At 34.7% G+C, this 20,042-nt stretch overlaps 1 protein-coding gene across 6 annotated transcripts in view; it reads right to left on the bottom strand.

The window, feature by feature from the left end:
• LOC146528013 (fasciclin-3-like) overlaps positions 1-20,042 on the bottom strand; it is a 90,715-nt gene that overhangs the window by 60,188 nt on the left and 10,485 nt on the right. Inside the window, exon 2 of one of the 6 annotated variants that reach the window (XM_085204903.1) lies at positions 13,861-13,897. The exons of the other annotated variants lie outside the window; for them this stretch is intronic. The gene's annotated coding sequence lies outside the window, so the exon portion shown is untranslated. The remainder of the gene's footprint in view (positions 1-13,860; positions 13,898-20,042) is intronic. 6 annotated transcript variants of the gene reach the window in all.

Below are 20,042 nucleotides of genomic sequence, written 5' to 3'. Positions count from 1 at the left end.
AATTATATAAAGATTTTATAATTTTGAAGTCGGTGTCAAACTAATGCTACAACACCTTTACTACAATATCTAATTACTAAGCCTGTTTGTTTTACTTGGCACCGACTTCAAAATTATAAAATCTTTATATAATAATTTTTCACTTTTTAGTTCGTTGTTACAAGTCGGTTTTTCTTTTTGTTAAAAATTAATTTATTTTATGATTTTAAGTGATGGGTAGATCTAAAAATGATGCTTCTTAAACGAGCAAAGTTGTGCAAAGTTACATTTTGGTATATTAACAAGAACATACATAAAAAGTATTCGGGCGAATTGGGAATCTCCCTTCTTTGAAGTTGGTTGAAAATGAGATTATCCTCTTTTTTGAGGTTGGTTGAAAAGAAATGCAATCATCAGGGATCTCACTTCTGACATCAATTTAAAAAGTTTTTGCTTGTAACTATTATAGTATAATCAGTTTTTTACAAAAAAAAAACAAACTTTCTCAATTTTCTCCGGATTCCAAAATCGAAACCTAACCAAACTTTCACTAAATTATCCTTGAAGTATATCCTTTCAAATAAAAAAAGAATCATCAAAATCGGTTGGCCCAACATTGAGTTATTCGGCTATTAGACACGCACATGCCTAATGCAAATTTAAGACTTATGTGATTTTCTCATGGATACCATTGTCAGACATGGACCAAAAAAAAATGGGACCATTCGGGAAGCTATACCTTTCAAATAAAAAAAAAATATCAATATCGGTTCACCCACTTAAAAGTTATGAGGTAACAAACATAAAAAAAAAAAAAAACAAAAATACAGTCGAATTGATAACCTCCTTTTCTTATAGAAGTGGGTTAAAAAGTGGCAGTAGTTTTTTTTTATTATTAAAAAAAATAGTTTCTAACTTTAGAATCTACTTTAGGTAGTGCAAAGTTAGGTAAGTATTTATTTACTGTGTATTTCCTTGAGTGTATACCGAAAAGCCAAAATTACTAATTTAAATTCAAAGTGTAAAACAGCAGAGTTAGGAACAAAATATAGTAGATACTCTATAAACCAATACATACATTTTTGTTTAGAGTTTCATCTATTTTAAACAAAAAATAGTAATTTTGATATTTTTCCATACACGAAATATAAAGTGAAATTGAACAAAACAAATGTTGGATTTTGCACGATTTCAAAATAATTCAGAATTGTGCGTCGACAGGACCACTATTCTGCAAATAATTGGTGCGACCATGGTTCTTGGATGTTTTAGGGATTTCCCTATATACCTACATAAAGTTTCACTCTTTTTCCCGCTTAGCTGGGACCGCATTGGAATCTAGTGTTGAGACACTTGGTTTCCACATTCCGGTTTGATTTTCCTAACATTGCGAGTTGAGTGGCGGAATTCAACGCCGCGCTAAGTTGTTCAAAGCGGTGCAATGAAATTAATTAATATAAATTAAAATCTACGAGAATCGAACGCACAACCATCGTATTAATCTGAATCTATGCCACTACGCCACGATGGCTTCTAACGTTTTTCGTATGTTTTTAATTTAAAATGTATTATTTTATATTCGTTACTTTATTCAGACATTCAATAAAAACATTTCAATAGCGTAGCAATGAAAAGTTTTAATTTAATCCTTTGATGATACAGAAAGAATTTATTGAATGAATTCAGTGTTTTTAAATAAAACAAATAAAATACACTATACTAGTAATACATTTTTTATACTAACAAACTAATGTCATATAAATTTAAATACGTGTGTATTGCATTTCCCGTCGATCAACTATTCAGTGTATAGTTGATCGAAAGCATAATTATCCTATTTTCATTTATTTTACTGATATATTCGATTCCCACCACTGGTAACTGGTTGTGTATGCAGGATACATCTTCCTCGCACATGGAGATGACAGCCTCGAAAAAGTAAAATAGTTAAGTTAAGTTTTCAGGCTACACTGTCACTAAATTTAGAACTGGAATTAAACCCAAGCTAACTCAATTTATATACTACTACTACTACTACTACTACTACGCTACTATACTAGAAAACAACGCTACATATTCAGTAATGCCTATATATTTTTTCCTAATTAAATAGATATACTAGTTTTTAACTTCTTGTCCTTCATAATTTCAAATATGGTGAACTCAGTACCGGCCATTAGCGCCATACATCACACCACAAAACCATAGCAATTAACATTAAATCATGTAAATCGATTGTGGGATTCGTAAATCAATTATAGAATAGAATAGTATATAATTGAATAGAATGTTGTTTATTTTTAGTAGAAAATACTGAAACTTGGCATTGAGGAGCATAGGGCAGCAATATAAGACAATTTTTCGAAATTTGTCCGCGAATTAAGGGCAGTCGTGGCTCAGGAACGAAAATGTCTTAATGGGAACAGAGTGCCTTAACACTAGGTTCCCGCGTTCCCTCGCCCCTGCTATGGGCATGATACAGCGTGAACTTAAAAAGAACGCGAGGAGGTTGTGGGATCGACTCCCATTCAATTTTTTTTTAAATTCCCCAGGGAAACAATATTTTCCTTTTTTTAATAACAAAACAAATCGAGGCACCAAATAGTAGAATGTTCGGAAATAAGCGGAGCCTGGACAATAGTGTCATTACACTAGGTTCCCTCTGCTCTATGAGGAATACAAAGTGACCCTACGGTTTTAATACAATCTAATATATAAAAATAAAACAAATTGTATGTGTTTACGGAAGCAATATACGAGTAGTATGTACAATGTACCTATAAAATAGAAAAGGTAATAAAAGTTTATCACATTAGGTCAGTAGACGTAAAATTGAAATTAGTCGCGGCTTCAAATACGATAGCATTGTTTTGTTTATGATTATAATTGTGAAATTAATGCATTGTTTGTATTACATCATTTTTCATACATTTTAATATGTGAAGAAAAAGTTTTTAACCGACTTCAAAAAAAGAAATTATCAGTTTGACATGTGCTCGTATTTATGTGATGATGTTGGAATTAGAAAATATTTGAATTTGATGACCATTAGGTAGTAGTCGTCGTCACAGTGTCAAGTGTCTGACTGTGAACACGATGGCTGTGAGTTCGATTCCCATTCGTGGTAATGAACAATTGTCATTTCCTCGCCTCGATGATAAGCACGGCTTTGAGGTGTGCCATTCATCACTCTGCCCTTCTACATGCAGCATGAAGCTAAAAAAACAATTAAAAATGAAACATTTCTTGCGAAGTTATTTTATTGCTTTCATAACGACTTTTTTATGTGTATTACCTACTTTTACAAAGTAGGCCATCTTACGTTAGGTAGGCCTTCTATTAATGGGTTCGATAGTAAAATTATCGTCTTAGAATTTCTTAAAAAGAGTAATCTATACTCTATACTAACGTTAATAAGATGAAGAGTTTGTATAAAGAGAGACACATATACAGACACGTCAAACTTACATCACCCCCAGGTTTCACCGGGAGTTCAACGAAAAATCCGCAACCGTTGCTTTTGGTTAAAAATTTGACAACTTCCCTATCTATGAGAGTAGAAAACTTTGTAGTAGTAGTAGCTTCTCGCTGTAGCAGAATAGGCAGAGGGAACCTGGGAACTTATTGTTAATACACTTTGTTCCCATTAAGGCACTTCCGTTCCCCATTTTCCGTCACATTCTGGAGGTGTTGCGTGTTGAGTGGCAGAACCACAGCAAAGAAATAAAAATATTACATATTTCATTCTCCCGAGTGGGAATCGAACCCACAAACAGCCCTCGTGTTTACAGTCGCACGCTTGTGCCACTGCGCCACGACGGCCTCTATCTACCTCTAACCCAGTGGCGGACTAAGGGGGGGGCGGCGGGGGCGGTCCGCCCCGGGCCTCGGGTCCAGGGGGGCCTCCAAATGGTGCAAATTCCCTAGATCAAATCCTAAATAAGCCCTTGAAAAAACGCATAGTATCTACTTAACAGGAAGGTTGAGGTTGGAGGGGGCCTCCAATAAACAAATAAGTACAGGGATTAGTGCAGCCTGTACCGGTAGTTTACATTATATTAATTAAAATTACTTTTATCTTTCTAATGTCCATTTAGGTTGCATGTGGTTCCAGTTTCGTAGTTTTTTACTTCAAGTTCCTAGGGCCTCCAGACCGACGTCATTTTATAAAAGTTTGCGTACTCACTAACCTGAAAGTGGGGCCCTTCCAGAAGTAGCGCAAAATAAAGTTACATCTCTATCTGGGAGGATGATTGAGCCATCAGATCGGTTTAGGTGCTTATAAGGGGTCTTAAATTGTCCATAAATAATATATGTAAAATTATAGCGTAATTCTTCAAAGTGGTTTTGGAAGTCAAATGGCAGTTGCTCCATTTAAAAACCGCCATCCGCCGCTAATATGGAACGCAACAACGTGTCAAGTACGAACACTGCTTAAAACGCTAGTACCCAGACAGAAACTCCGCTTTGCAACGTGGAATATTGGCTCTCTAACCGGACGACGCAGAAATCTCGCAGATGTACTTATAAGACTTCGGGTCCAGTGTGCTTTCCTCCAGGAAGCTTGCCGGAAGGGCAATAAGCCTCGCAATAACGGACAGGGTTACCGCCTTATATACACCGGGTCACCCTCAGGTAAAAACTGTGTGGCAGTAGTTCTTTCTGAAGAGCTTCAGAACTGGCTTCTTGAAGCTGATGGTCGCTGCAATAGCTTGATGCGTATAAGGGTGCTGATTGAAGGCGTAACTATAAACTAAATTAGTGCCTATGCGCCTAATATAATATGCGCCGCAGGCCGGCTGTAGCGTGTCCAAAAAAGAGTCATTCTGAAAGCAGAATGAAGAGGTTCTACTTGCTATACCGTCTACCGAAATGGTTGTTTGTTGTTGGGGAAGATTTGAACAGTCAGTCAGTGCTGAGCCGTATGAACATGTTCACGGGGGTTTTAGATACTGACTTCATAATACAGAGGGAGAAAATATTCTGAGAACCTATATTGTGTCTGAACTGGCCGTCGCGAATACGTTCTTCCAAAAGAACCCTCAGCACGGGATTAATGCCAAGAAGAAGTAGAATTATACGTATTTTGTCCCAATATTAAACAATCTTTAGGACGTCTGGCCAGAGTAAAGCCTACGTAAAGGGTTATACCAGGGTTATGATATTTTTTTTTACATTTTTCTCAAAAATATATTTAAATACGAGCGTTTTTACTTTAACGTAGGTGAGCGTGTACCTTAAATTGGTGCTATCTTTGAAAGGGCCTCACTTTCAAGTTAGTAAGTACGCATACACTCTTACCTACTTATTAGACTAGTAATCTTCGAAATTTCAGCTTTACCAAAATGACGTAGGTCTACTAGGGTCCTGGGATCTTCAGATGACGCTCTGGCTGTAGTACTAGATAATCTTGTAGAAATTTACAATGAATTTGAGAGTGATCAGGTTTTACATCTAGAGCAGATGATCTGCCTCCACCTGTACCTATCTATCGAATGGTAGTAATAGAGAATATCAGTGCTCGTAACATTCTTATTTCGATTTTGATACAAATTTCTCTTTTCTTCCATACGTTATTTACACGGATGATAGCTTCTTTTGTTATCCCAATTCGTCTTTTTATCTCGAGGACACGAGGATTTTTTTTGCTAAATTCTACTACATGTACTTTTGATATTTAGTATTCTAATTTTCTATGTGTATGCAACTCTAACTCAAACATTAATTACAAGATGTAAACTAAGTAAGCATACACACTAATTTGTACATGAAAAAACATGTGATATATAAAAATTTTTTCACACGGTGGAGGGGGGGAGGGGGGCGTCTGTCGAGGGGCCTCATTCAACGACACCGCCCCGGGCCTCCGACGGGGTTAGTCCGCCACTGCTCTAACCTGTTTTCCGCCAGGCTAATATAATTTTCTTTTTAATATCTTCATTTTATTAAGGTTAAACCACTTTTACTGAAGACCTCATATATTATTTACATTAATTTTTATAAGTGTTTTCCTCAACTAGAACACTTAAGACGGTTGGAAAGAAATATAAAATTCCTATTTTTTTGTTAAGATTTATATAATTATTATACGATTTAATACTGTTTTGGTTCAATTCTCACTCGGTGTAATTTATTTTTATTTTCTCATTCACAACTATGACAATTATTAATATTTCCATCAAGCTATATTGTACCGTTGCTTACTTATATTATCTTATAGAGAGGTTTGAAAGTAATGTCACAAGTCACTTTCTTAAATCGTACTTTCATTTACACATTACTTATGGAAATTGGGTTTGCTTATTGAATCTTTGTGACTGTTCCCCCTGGGAGAAAGGAAATATTTAATATTGTCATTTTCTCGCTCTGGTAACGGTAAAGCGCGGCGTTGAAATACTCAATACATGCAATGCCTCAAGAATACCGCGCAAAGAGGGAACGGAAGTTTCTTAATGGGAAAGAAGTGTCTAAAAACTAGGTTTCCAGATTCCGTCTGTCAAACCCTGCTATATGCAGGATACGAGTTGGAAAAAAGAAAAGGTTGGAAATGAAACTATAAGAATTATGACAATTTCCACAGGTACACTAGGTTACTTCGAAACTATTGAGGTGATGAAGCATTCCTCAATAAATGGATTGTCCGACACAAAATATTTTTTCTATTGGAACTATTCGTTTTTAAGCTTAGAGCTTTATTACATTAGTATATGAGTTGAGAAAGAGCTTTATAATATTCGTTTATAATATTGTCGAAGCGAGTAATGCGTGGAACGGAACACTAGTGCATGCGATAGTAGTGTAAAGATTAAGCTTAACTTTCTATTATAGCTTGGTATACTTAAACAAGCTTAATTGAGCTACTTTCGATACCGGTTTCTATGGTATGATAAGTTTAATACTATTATAAATAAATGTAGACACTTTTTTTTAAGATCAGGAATTTTATATTAACTCATTTCCTTTCTTAATTACCGCCCAGTTGTCAAGACATTACAAACTGAGGAAATCAAAATAGTTTATTCCCTCGAATGGGAATCAAACCCGCAACCGTCGCGTCTACAGTCAAATACGTAGTAAGAGTCAAGAACAACTGGTGGATATTTCCACTGACTATGCGGACGAAGCCGTAGATAAATAATTTGAGTGAGAATCGAACTCACAACTGTTGCGTTAACAGACCATAATATATATTTCTTTTATATATAAAAAAGCCTTTTCTTAACTGGGCCACGACGTTATTCAAAGTAAAGAATCTAAAATTATAGCGAACAAAGCCCAAAGATGTCAGACGCATAGAACAGATCTCGGAGATATGGTCTTTACAAGCAAATTTAATAGGCAAGGGGACAGTTGTTCTTTTTTTAAATTCTTTTTATTTATTTCGACTCTAGGAATGTGTGGTTTGTTTTTTTTTTTTTCAAAAATACTTGCTTGATTTATTTGTCGTACATATTATTTCTTTTAGTTATGATTTTAATGTTTTAGGTATTTATATTTTCACTTAGTGTAGTAAGTATTATGCGTAATTTAACTCAACGCTGTGAAGCGACTAAGAAACGATTTCGAACTACCACTAAGAGAAATTAGTCACGTCCGTACTGCGGCTGCGCCTCGTTGGCGTCTAGATCTATGAAACATCATTCATATGCATAATATTCACGTATTAAATAAACGCAACGATATTTGATTCACAATGTTCGAGATAAAAAATATGCAACCACAATTAGTCATTATAAAATGCAATATTACTCAATAGGATTCGACCTCGTGATATAAATTTAATGAATCATCGTTCAATCTTATTTGTTTGTTAGTTATGAAGATATGACTATTCTATTCACACAGAAATTGCTGAACATTGAGAAATAATTTTGGAGAAGATGAATCTGTCATGATAGTGAGTTCAAATTCGATTCCACTTCTGCTCTTGCCGAGTGATTTGTTAAAAAAAGAAACTCATTACTATATAAAAAGTTGTGGTGCTCGCTACTCACTCATCCACTTCCACTGGTTGACTGGAAGAGATCTCTTATAGAGATAAGTCCACCTTTGTACACGAAATGTCTTTATATATTGTTTATGTAATTTTTTTAGTGCAATAAAGAATATTATAAAAATCACTAACACGTAACAGTTTGTATTAGTGATTTTTACGAACAAACAAATAAGATGTCACTAGGTCACTTTTTCCCTGTACCTACGTAAAAAAAAGAAGGCGTTAAAATATATAGTAAGGCGAAACATATTTTTAATAGCTATAATTCAACAGTACTTTCTCTTCGGTATAAATAGCACACTGTGGTTTTATAAGAAATATTTGTCCTCTATTAAGTACGGTTATAATTAAGCTCACAACATTTATAACTTTTACATAAATATAATTGGAAACCGTTGAAGTAAGTTGATTGATGTCATGTTTAAAATACTATGGGGGTTGTGAATTCAATTACTTTTAATAATTTACTCTGTATTATAATTTACGAGAAATCCCCTGGAAATTCACTTTTTACTTATAACGCAAAAATAAGAAAAAACTTATTACTGCGTCTTATCATAACAAACAAAGAAAATGTTATATTATAATACATATAAATACTACTTCAAAGACAAATCATCTCAACCACGTTAATACGTCAATAGAACATAACACCGCATATAAAATACTATGATATACTTTTCGTTAATTTATATAAATAAATATTATTCATTTTATAGATTACATAATGTTTTCGCTTGGTATTACATAAATAATTGAAATTCAATATCACAACATACATATCGAACGAACACGCGATTCAAAAGGGATTAATATCCAAAAATATTTATCATTAAAATAAGTTTGTGGTATTAGATTTCATTATAATGAGGAGGTCGAGAGGCAGGGGCACAATAGTGGTGGGTTCTATTTCCACTCGGGGCAATAAGCATTTAATATTTTTAATTCGTTGCTCTGGTAATGAGATAAAGCGGCGTTGAGTTAAGCCACTCAATACGCAATGTATTGAGAATTCAGAGGAAAGTGGACTGTCTTAACAATAGGCTCCCAGGTCCCTTCTCTGATATGTGCAGGATACAACGAAAAGTTAATAAAAGGTTGGGTATCCCCACTTTGGATACTATAATATTATTTGTAGGGTTTTATCACCAGAGCGAACAAAAAAAATAATACATTCCGTCGAGGGGGAATCGAATCCACAATCGCCCCGCTTACAGCCACACTCTAGTCCACTGCGACGGAAAAAATAAAACGTCAGTAATAGCAAAATTAGCTACAGCCTCCTATACTCTACGACCGGTTACAATGAAACGTTAGGTCAACGACCTGCGGTCAGTAAGGAGGTAGACGTAAGTTTGATATCAATTACTAGTTCATAATATTATATTTATATAATGTTATTACATTATATATACAAAACCTGCTTTATCCCGTATAGCGTGGAAGCGAGGAACTTAGAAACATTGGCATTGACGGAGTTTAATGCCGCGTTAACTTTAAATGTTTGTTAAAAATTAATCTATTATATGCGTGTTATATTCGGTGGTCGTGAGTTCTCTAAAAAAATAAATACTGAGAAATAAATGATTTATAGAGTTTTTCACACGCTTTTATTTAGGTCGGATTTTAAAGCTACAACTATGTTATAAAATATAATAAATTGCATTTGACCCACTTGTTATAATTGTATCATAATGAAACGTGACAGTTATATGTAGCTTAGATGACAATACAATAATATGGTGTCATCCAGCTGGTTTGATGATGGAGCCAGAGCTTCAATAGTGCAACTTAAATATTTTAATTTTTTAATAGAACAATAAAATAATATTTTTAAATATTTTCTATAGAATTTTAAAACAAAAGGTTATAAGTGCATGTACATCTTTATCATGTAAAGGCATAGGGGATACATTGAGCATACAGTACAAAACTCAATTCAAACCAGCAGTTCCTGAGATTAGCGCGTTTTTATTTAGAAAATAAGTTTGTGATATTGAATTTCGCCGTCTAATGCTCGAAAGTGGAGAACGGAGTGTCATAACAATGGGTTCTCCCTTTGTATATTATATTATCAATGGCTCTCAAATAATTTGTTTTTCTTTTGTAATTGGGTCAAAACTTTTTACATGATTATTAATGTTTTGATGAAAACTGTTTGTATGGCACCTGAAAATTATTGTATCTTGTTATCTTATCAATAGATTCGGTACTATCTTTATGTATTATCATCATACAATAATATTGAAGTGAATAAACTGATGTTTAGTTTCTTATTTGTTGTGACATATTTGGGAGGTGGTGCACACGATGGTTCATGGTTCAAATTTCACTGGAAGAAATGTCAAAGTGCCACTAGTTGTAGGTTCGATCCCCACTCGAGGAAATTATATTTATTTAATTTGTTTTTCATTTCTTTGCTCTCTGGTGAATGGAGTATCTTAACACTCCTAGGGATCATTCCTTTTATCCTTTCTGCGTGAAGCTGATTTATAAATGTAAGAGCGTTGGTAAAGGCTAGCAATAAATATACATTTGAATCTAATACCATTATTTATTTCCAAACCCTTAAATACAGTCTTCATTTCACATTAATTAAAGGAAATGTCCATATCTTTTATCTTTTCGTTTCTTTTTCTTGAAAAATTTTTCGCTACCAAAACTCCTAAGCGTTTGATATCAAAAGGAATTTTAAAACTTTGCAAAGTAAAAGTACCAAAATAAATTCAGTTCAGTTGAAGAAGAATTTCTGTGGATTATATTTTGGAGGTGCTTTACTGAAATATCTTTTTGGTTTTATATTTGTACTTTTGTTTCTATATGAAGTTATGACTTCAATTCTAGTTTCTATTATATTATTTATAGGTTCGCGTAGCTTAGCCAGAGAGAATCGCCGTCGTGACAGAGAGGCAAAGCTTTAATGTAAGCGCGACGATTCGATTCCTACTCCGGCGAATGAATTATTTTCATTACCTTATTTTGCTAAAAAAAGCGACCCGTTGAGTTCCATCAGTCAACACGAAATGTATTGAAAATTGGGTGGTGCGTGGTGGTGGTGCCACCGTGTCTTAACACTAGGTTCCATCTACCTACCTTCTCCTACTATATGCGGGAGACAGCGTGAATGTATGTGTGAAAGTCGGTTTCGCCCACCGCGGGTTCCGTACCAACATCATGACAATAGAAAGTAAATTTTCAAAAGTCGACAAATTAAAATTTGTGCACATGCATACGCCCGTATTTGTATGAAATTAACCACTATTATAAATTTGTAACAGTTATATCCATACCTATATTATAAATTCGAAAGTAACTCTATCTGTCTGTCTGTCTGTCTTTTACGCAATCAGGGCCAAACCGCTAATTTAATTGTGATACAATAGTCATATAGAGATACTTGAGGGACCCGGGATGAACATAGGATACTTTTTTTTCTCATATTTGTAATATTTTCAATATATACACACTTATTAATTTCACATGCAATTTATTCCGCCATGTTAATAACAATGGACGCTACGCGTTGCTAAGCAACGGCTTGCAAAGTTTGTTGTTAGAAAACGTCACCCAAAATGAGCTTGCTTAACGCATCTCTCTATTGAAAACTGAAAATAATTTCATAAATATATTTAATAAATATTCGTATAGTTCAAGCGGGCGAAGCCGCGTTCGGGTCCACTAATATCTAATAAATATATAAATGATCACTAACGGTTTTTTACCATTATTTGTATTGTAAGTTCTCACCTCGTGCCAAATTTCATAACTGTAAGATAACACGGCGAACCTAATACAAAATGCAGCACAAACGATGCAAAATGCTCGTATCTTTTGATTGCGTTGACTTGAAGTTTGATTTTTTCTGTGCTCAAAACACCAATACCTACTTAAATATTTAAGGTTGATACCTCCACGATAAATGCTCTTGAAAGATGGACAGGTGGACAACCAAGTGGTCCTATAAGGGTTCCCCTTTGATATACGAAACCCTAAAAAGTGGTTATATTCGACTAACTACCTCTGTAACTAGATTGTGATGTAATACGACCCACTTGAAGCCAGTTTCACGGCAGTTGAGCTAGAAACTAACTTTTGTAGACGTAAAATTACCATAAAATAATATATATTTAATTGTTGAACTGCAAATTCATTCCTTAACGCATTGAATTCAGCTGTTTTAATTCTAATAATGAAATTGAAATATAAAAAAACAATTTAAAGTCAGTAAGAATTAATGTCAAGTCTTTTTTCACTTTTACGCTGTAATATAAGTATTTTCTTTTTTTCTAATATAAGCATTCAGAATGGGAATCGAACCCACAACCGTCGCGTTTACTGCTGAACGCTCAATGCTCAAATATTATCTATTTAATTGTATTTTTAAACGTGTCGAAATTTCTATTAGCATTTAGTTGTATTGTGCAAGTTAACTGTACTAGAGCATAGAGGCACCAGACCGCGACAGAAAACAAAAGTTAAGGAAGGTCACATACATAGTAGGTTAGGTTGTTTATTTTAATTATTTAGCATTTTAATAGCAAACTGATATAACTCTTTCACTTGGGTTCGCTTTTTTATTGTACTTTGCTTACTGCATATAGCAGGGATAGTAGAGGGAACTTAGTGTTAAGGCACAATTTTGCTCATTTTTGTGTTAGGAAGCTGCACACAAAGGCGTGCTATGCTGTTACCAAAGTGAGGAAATTAAAAAAATGCCCAAATTGGGAATCGAATCTACTACTGTCGCGTTTACAGTAAAACCCTGTGCCGCTATGCCACGACAGCTCTGTTATATACTAATATTATGAAGCTGATGTTCTATTTATTGAGGATGGCTATACGTTAAATTAGATAACATTAATTTTGTCTCAATGTAATCCCCTGTGTGGTCAGAGTTATCTCGGCCACTTAGAATGTGCCATGACACATGTGTCATATAAAAGTTTTAGTTATTTGACCACACGAACGAAGCCGCGTGTAAAAAATAGTCATTGATAAAACTATGCATTCATAGCATTCCATTTAACATTTGGCTGTATTTTAGTTGTTTTAAGCAAGTTTTTTTATTATTTTCACATGCAAATATTATTTCTAATCTAAAGTATACAAGTCGTGCTCTAACATAATTTACTATGAGAGTCAATTTGAATAAATATACAATTGTAACTATAATGTAACACAAGTATTAAGTGAAACCCTCATGGCGCAGTTGTATAGAGCTAACTACAGCGTCAACCGTCGCATTATCGGGTTCGATTTCCACTCGTGAATTGGGAAAACAAAAAAAAATCTTCTGAAAATAAGTCATAGCACAGCATTGAAATCTGACGCCTCACCAAGCAATGTATCGAAACTTATGCGGTACGTGAGGAACTGTGTGAACATGCTGTATCCTGTATATAGCAGGATAGGTGGAGAAAACTTAGTGTTAAAACACTCCGTACCCCACGCTGTTCCTAATTATATACTATACAAACATTGTGTGTTGAGTGGCGGATTTAAACGCTTTCTTTTCTTTCTCGTCCTCTGTTTCCAGTGAAATGCATGAATTTTGATATGTATTAATCTTATTAAGATACATGGATGTTAGCTATAAACCAGAGCCTACGTTATATATTAATTGAGCTATAAATTTAGAGTACATGTTAGAGAGATATAAGCCTTCTAATAATAATGTGGGAGATTATCTAAGGTTAGTTTCACTCTGTATCCCGCAAATAGCAGGGTAGGCAGAGCAAACCTAATGTAACATACTTGGTTGCCCATTTTCTGCCGAACTTTTGAGACATTGCATGTTGAATGGCGGAAATCAACGCCGCGCTTTATATTGCTACCAGTATATGAAAATATCAAATAATTATTTTTTCTCAAAAACATGTCAATACCTTGTAAGATTTCTAATTTCAAAGAACCGGTTTTTACCTGAAACAAAAAAATACAAATCATTAGTTACATTTTTTTTTTTTTAGCTTTACAGTGTATTATACGAGTACCCTCTGCCTACCCTGCTATATAGTGTATATAGCAGGGTAGGCAGAGGGACCCTAGGAACCTAGTATTGAGACACTACCTCGTACGTTCCCCAATTCCGCCGAATTATTGAGAGTTTGCGTGTGGGGTGGCGGAACTCAACGCCGCGCTTTATGTCGTTACCAGAGCGAGGATATAAAAAGATTAAATATCATTCCCCCGAGTGTGAATCGATTCCGCGACCGTCGCGTTTATAGTGCACGCGTGTGCCCCTGCACCAGCACGGCCTCTTTTTTTCCTCATTTCCTAGTTTTCCGCCAGCGACCTTTAAGCAAACTACAGAGACATTTCGCTGTTTTATAGTAATAGTATTTATACGAATGAATGACGTCGAATCGTTGAAACAAAAATACCGTTAGGGTTAAGGAACTGTCGACGTTAGAAATACTTATAGACTGAAGGCCAAAGTAAAATTGCGACATATAGCAGGATAGGTAGATGGAACTGAGTGTTAAGACACTCCGTTCTTCACGCACCGCCTGATTGTTAAGCCATTACGTTTTGAATGGCGGAGATAAACGCCGCGTTCATCTTAGTACCTACTTACGTACTAAGCAGGCCTCAAGAATTTGGCGATGCGTGGAGTATGGACTGTCTTATCACAAGGTTTCCTATAATTACTTACACTGTTATACGGATAAGATCGTAAAGCTACTTATAATTGATGGCATCATGGATGGATATTAATGCCCATTTGATATTTTGGATATAATATGGTTGTGGGTTCAATTTTCACTAGGAAAAATGGCTCGAATGGGAAAAGAGAGAAGAAAAAACACTACGTTCTTTTTGGGTATTTCACTAGTGATAGAGTGAAGTTGAAAGAATAAAATAAAACGTTAAACATTAACCAATTTAATTTCAATTAAAATTGTAAATCAAAGAAAACAATAATCTTACAAATATTGTTTCAACAAAAACAGAAAAATTAAACGAAAGATCCCAATTGTTCTTAAAGAACCATTTTGATTATTCTAACGGCATGAATATTTTATGAATCGGAAGAAAGTAAATACGAAATTTGTTAGGCTCGAGGCGGCTCTGGTTGTTATGCCGCTGTGTAAAAATAACATTTTATACATACAATACACTAGAGACTGCGGCTTCGCCCGCTTTGTTTTTTTTAGCTTCACGCACACAGTAGGGAACCTGGTGTTAACACACTCTTTTCCCATTAACCGAATTCACGGACAAGGTCACTTCTGTTCTCTACTTTCCGACGAACTCATGAGGCATTGGGTGTTAATGGCGGGACTTATCAGAGCGAGCAAGTATAAAATATTAAATTTCATATGGGAATCGAATCCACAAATGTCGCGTTTAGAATCTCAAGCTTGTGCACCTGTGCCACGACGGCCTCTGCTATATCGATATTTTAATTCGCATAAATGAAATTTATGAGACAATAAAAACGTAATATTTTTCACAGATCGCTTATTTAAAAAAAAATACGTTGGTAGATAATATTTTTAGCTGTATATTTGAGAAATAATATTTTCGGCGTCTCTTATAAAGTTCGCGTAGTTGGAGCTAGGTGGTTTGTGAATTAAGACATAGCGAGAATCCAAAACTCTACATACAGATAAAAACCGTTTAAAAGACAATAATAATGTCACTTTACATATTTTTTTCTACTATTAAAAAAACACAATTAATATTATATATATTTTTTTATTTAAATGTAATTAAATTTGGCAGTTGAGGCTGTAGAGGTAGTGGCACAGCGTCTGACTATAAATACCATAGTTATGGGTTCGACTCTCGTTCAAAGCATTAAATTTATGAAAGCATAAATAATTATTTTGATTTCTCCGCTGTAGTAGACGAAACGCAGTGGTTTACTCCGCAATATGTTAAAACTTGTGCAGCGCGTGAAGAACGCAGTGCCTTATCACTAGGTTCCTTCTGTCTACTCTGTTATATGCGTACACAACGTGAAGCTACTTTAGTTAAATTCGCGACGTTAAGCGACGCGTAAGAATGTATAATGGCGCCGTTTATAAACCATCTGTCGCGTGACGTCATCTGCGCGGGAGTTCCTTTCTTTTTAAAGACAATTTTAGATTCAACCGACTTCCGTTGAAGTTTAAAAGGAGGTTTTTTTCTTTTGTTTCTTTTTTCTTTAATATAAATAAATAGGCATGGGAACGTATGGGGAAGGCATTTGGTATTTCATTGATCATTCAATTTGGGTTGCTAAGGCGAAGGTCGTGACTTCAATTCTAATCAAGGACAAATATTTATGTTAAGTTTTTATACATATTCACATGGTAAGACAAGGCCGTCATGGCGTAGTAGGATAGCGTCCCATTCGGGGAATGAATATTTTTTTCATTATTATTCTAGTAATAACAAAAGCTCGGCAGAAAATCGAAAAATAGAAGGAAAACTAGGGCACGAAGTGTCTTAACACTAGGTTTTCTCTGGTAATTTTTTTCACTGGCTATGCGGGATAAAGTGAAAAAAGTACATGATGAGATCGGCATGTATGTATGTCATTTCGACCGCATTTATAGAAAACCGTTATTATAATAACCTAACTGTCATACCGCGGCGTTGCCTACATTTTACATACATTAAAAACACATTACAATTTTAAACCGGAAACGGAAATAAATAGAAATTACATGCCATAAATAGTTTATACATGTACTCGTAGATACTAGTATTAAAGACAGTTGTAAATTTGATTTCTATTTAGTTCTCTTTTATTCTGTGAAAAAATATAGCGTTTAGGTTCTAAGGAATGGAAAAGAATGAAATGGAAAGATGTGGATATATATGTGACCCTTCATAAGTAGTTGCTATTAATTAACTATTGGAGGTTTAGAGGGGAAACTGGAAGTCTAGTGTTAAGACACTACTTCATGTAAATATGTCAATATTTTCATTTCCTCGAGTGGGAATCGAACCTACAACCTGTCGTGTTTAAAGTCGCTCGCTTGTACCCCCTACGTCATGATTAGTCTTTGTAATCTATATAATATGTATTATACGTGTATGTATTTAGAATTTCACTTATGACAGCAGAATACGAACCCATTATCACTGCTCCTAATTAGGCACACGTATATCATCAAGATACCTACTAATTAATCTATATATCTGTTGGTATACACCGGAAGTACCGGACTTTCGTACCGGAAATAGCTATTTGCAGTCGCTAAGACATACATATGTGTAGCGGAAATCAACATTCTTAGTTCTGTACTCTAGAGTAAAACCCGGAAAGTTGCCGCATTTTATTTTAAAGTAACAATAAAAAATATGTAGTTAATTTTAATGTAAAATGTATATAATAACATAATTATATTGGAGAAGAAAAGAAGAAAGAGAGAAGGCTTGGAGATACGATCCCTTGTCGGAGAACGGTTATATTTGCATTATTCTTATTTCCCTGCTCTGATGAATAAAGTGCGGCGTTGAGTTTCGAGTAGAGAGAAAAGCAATAAGCATTACTATATTAAGATTTTAAGTATTTTGTGCAATAAGAAATCGTTCAACAACACAAGAAACTTCTGCTCTGTTTAAAGTTTAATACATAAGTTTACGCTCGGTTCCCCCGAACTATTTTCCTTCGCCGCAATGAAGTTTTGTAAAGTATCATTCTTTATCTATGGTATAGTAGTGGCTACCTAATTACATAGAGTATAGAGTTCGATAGATTAAGGAGGAGATGCAGAGAAAGCAGAAGGAACCAAGTGTCAAGACACTCCGTTCCTTGGTTTCCGGTCCAATTGAAGACGCTACGTGTTGAATAGCAGAACTCAGCCTCGCACTTTGACTACCACCACTCAACAAGCCATATCTCGAAAATTGGGCAGCAACTAGAGACTAAAGTATCTTAATATAAGGTTCCCTCTGCTTTAGTAAATAAATATAAACATTTTTAGGGGAACGCAACGCAAATGTCATCAAACAGGATAAAAAAACAATAAAAAAAATCCAAAAGATCCATTTCATTGTTTCTCACCCCACGTCGTAAAATGTTCACGACAGGTATATCCAAGTTTTATCCCGAGAGCAAATTAAGATGTGTTGATGCTGTAATAGAATAGTTTCCTTGGGAAAAAAACACTGTCGCGACGCAGACTTCATCTGACGGTGGTTACGAGTTCAATTTCTATTGGGGGAACTGATTTCGCTCTGGTAGAATCGAGACATTGAATTTCGCCACTCAACACGCCATGCGAGACATGGGAAATTTGGTGGTGCGTGAGGAACGCAGTGTCTTAACATTACGTTTCCCCTGCGTAGAGTACGCTCTGCGCTAAACTGGAGACGAGTGATTTTCTAGTAATCTATGAAGCTCCACTATTCTGGTCCCGTCACCATCAGCAGACCAAGTCGATGATACTACATTGTTGTGTTGTTTCCTAATGTTTTTGTTAAAAAAATATTGTTAAATATACGTATTTGCCTTTTCCATACACCACAGAAAGTTAAATCAAACCTATTACCTACATAAAAGCGTATAAAGCCAATATTAATTAAAACAAATAACCCCAATATATGATCGAATGTAATGGTTTTTGGTCATATGTATGTGGCGGACGGGATTAAAGTGGCATAACTCATAATGCATAATTTAATTTTCCAGTAGGATAGGTAGATTAAACCTAATGTTAAGACACTCCATTCTCCACTTGTTGCCCAATTTTCAAGACATTGAGTGTATTGTTTTGGAATAAATGCCATATTTTCTCTTGTTACAAGGACCACAAAACGAAAATAATTCTTTCCCCATATTGGGAATGGAACATACAGCCAGATGCTGTTCTGCTTCACTTTGCTTGTCCCTTTTAACATATACCAATATCTATTTATACTTTAATAGGAAAAGTTTTAATACTTTTTCCTATATGTTAATTTTCGATTTTCTCAAATTGTGACAGTAAAACATTGAAGACCCTTTAAGTTATCATTTTATTATATCAAAAAATATTTAAGTAGGTTAGACCTCTTTGGCGCTGAACGCATCCCATATAATTAAATATTAAAATCATTTGCGCAAGTACATTTTCATTATAATAATAATAATTATTGATAAAGTTATTAATTGGCTTTTTAATGGATTTCCAAAATATGGAAATCTATTTTAATGAATATTTTTTGCCTTATGATGGATTTAGTATGTTAGCGAACAAAGGATATTTGATGCTGTAATACTTTATTTTTAGATTTTTTTTTCTCTGTGCCTACTCATATATATTCAGCATGCCAATTAAATTTATGATAAATAGTATTATACGTAAATTATTTCCATTTTCCTACTCTGCTCCAAAAAGGATGTTCTAGAAGCAAACACTCAATTGCCCAAAATTGGTAGAAATGTGGAGAACGGAATGCTTTAATACCTTTCTAAGCTATAACCTTAATGCACGAAGATAAAGCCCAAGTAAGCTCCATTTCCAATGTACAATATAAGCATTGTTTCATACATTCTATGTATTCACTATCGGTATGTCAGTCCCTTTGACGGTAACCCTTAATTTAATTAGCACGAATACCTTTGTGTGGTTACTCCTATATATAAATGCCGACCCCTCGGCTTCAGTGTTGGTGGGAAATACCAACATTTTAGAAGTTAAAAGTGAAAATGTAGTGAAGAATTAGTGCGTTCTCTTTTTAAGTGACTTTAATCACTATATGGATTTGAACCAATAATCCTTCGTGTTATGTCAAACACGTTTCAACTACTCTTCTTTAGTGACAATAATTTATTAGCTTCATTCTTTGTGGCTTATATAGCAGGGAGGCAAAGAAGCGTCAAGACACTCCGTTCTCCACTTTCTAGTTAAGAGACATACACACAGACTCGAGACATTGTCAGTACAACCTTAACAATGTTGTATTATAGAACACTCAAAGGGTTAAGTTGAGTGAGTTTCGCACTCAAAATTCAGCCTAAGCATTATAAGATATTGTGGATCGATCCCGGCTCGGGACAATGATTAATTTTTATTGCCTTACTTTATAATAGTAAAGTGCGGTTTTGACTTCCACTATTTCACATTCTTGTTGAATGGCGGAACTC

This window comes from Heliconius melpomene, chromosome 20, assembly GCF_056956725.1.
Source record: "Heliconius melpomene rosina isolate 202511_hmr_F chromosome 20, ASM5695672v1, whole genome shotgun sequence".
Taxonomy (NCBI): Eukaryota; Metazoa; Arthropoda; class Insecta; order Lepidoptera; family Nymphalidae; genus Heliconius; species Heliconius melpomene.
This window is presented reverse-complemented; position numbering and strand designations above follow the sequence as displayed.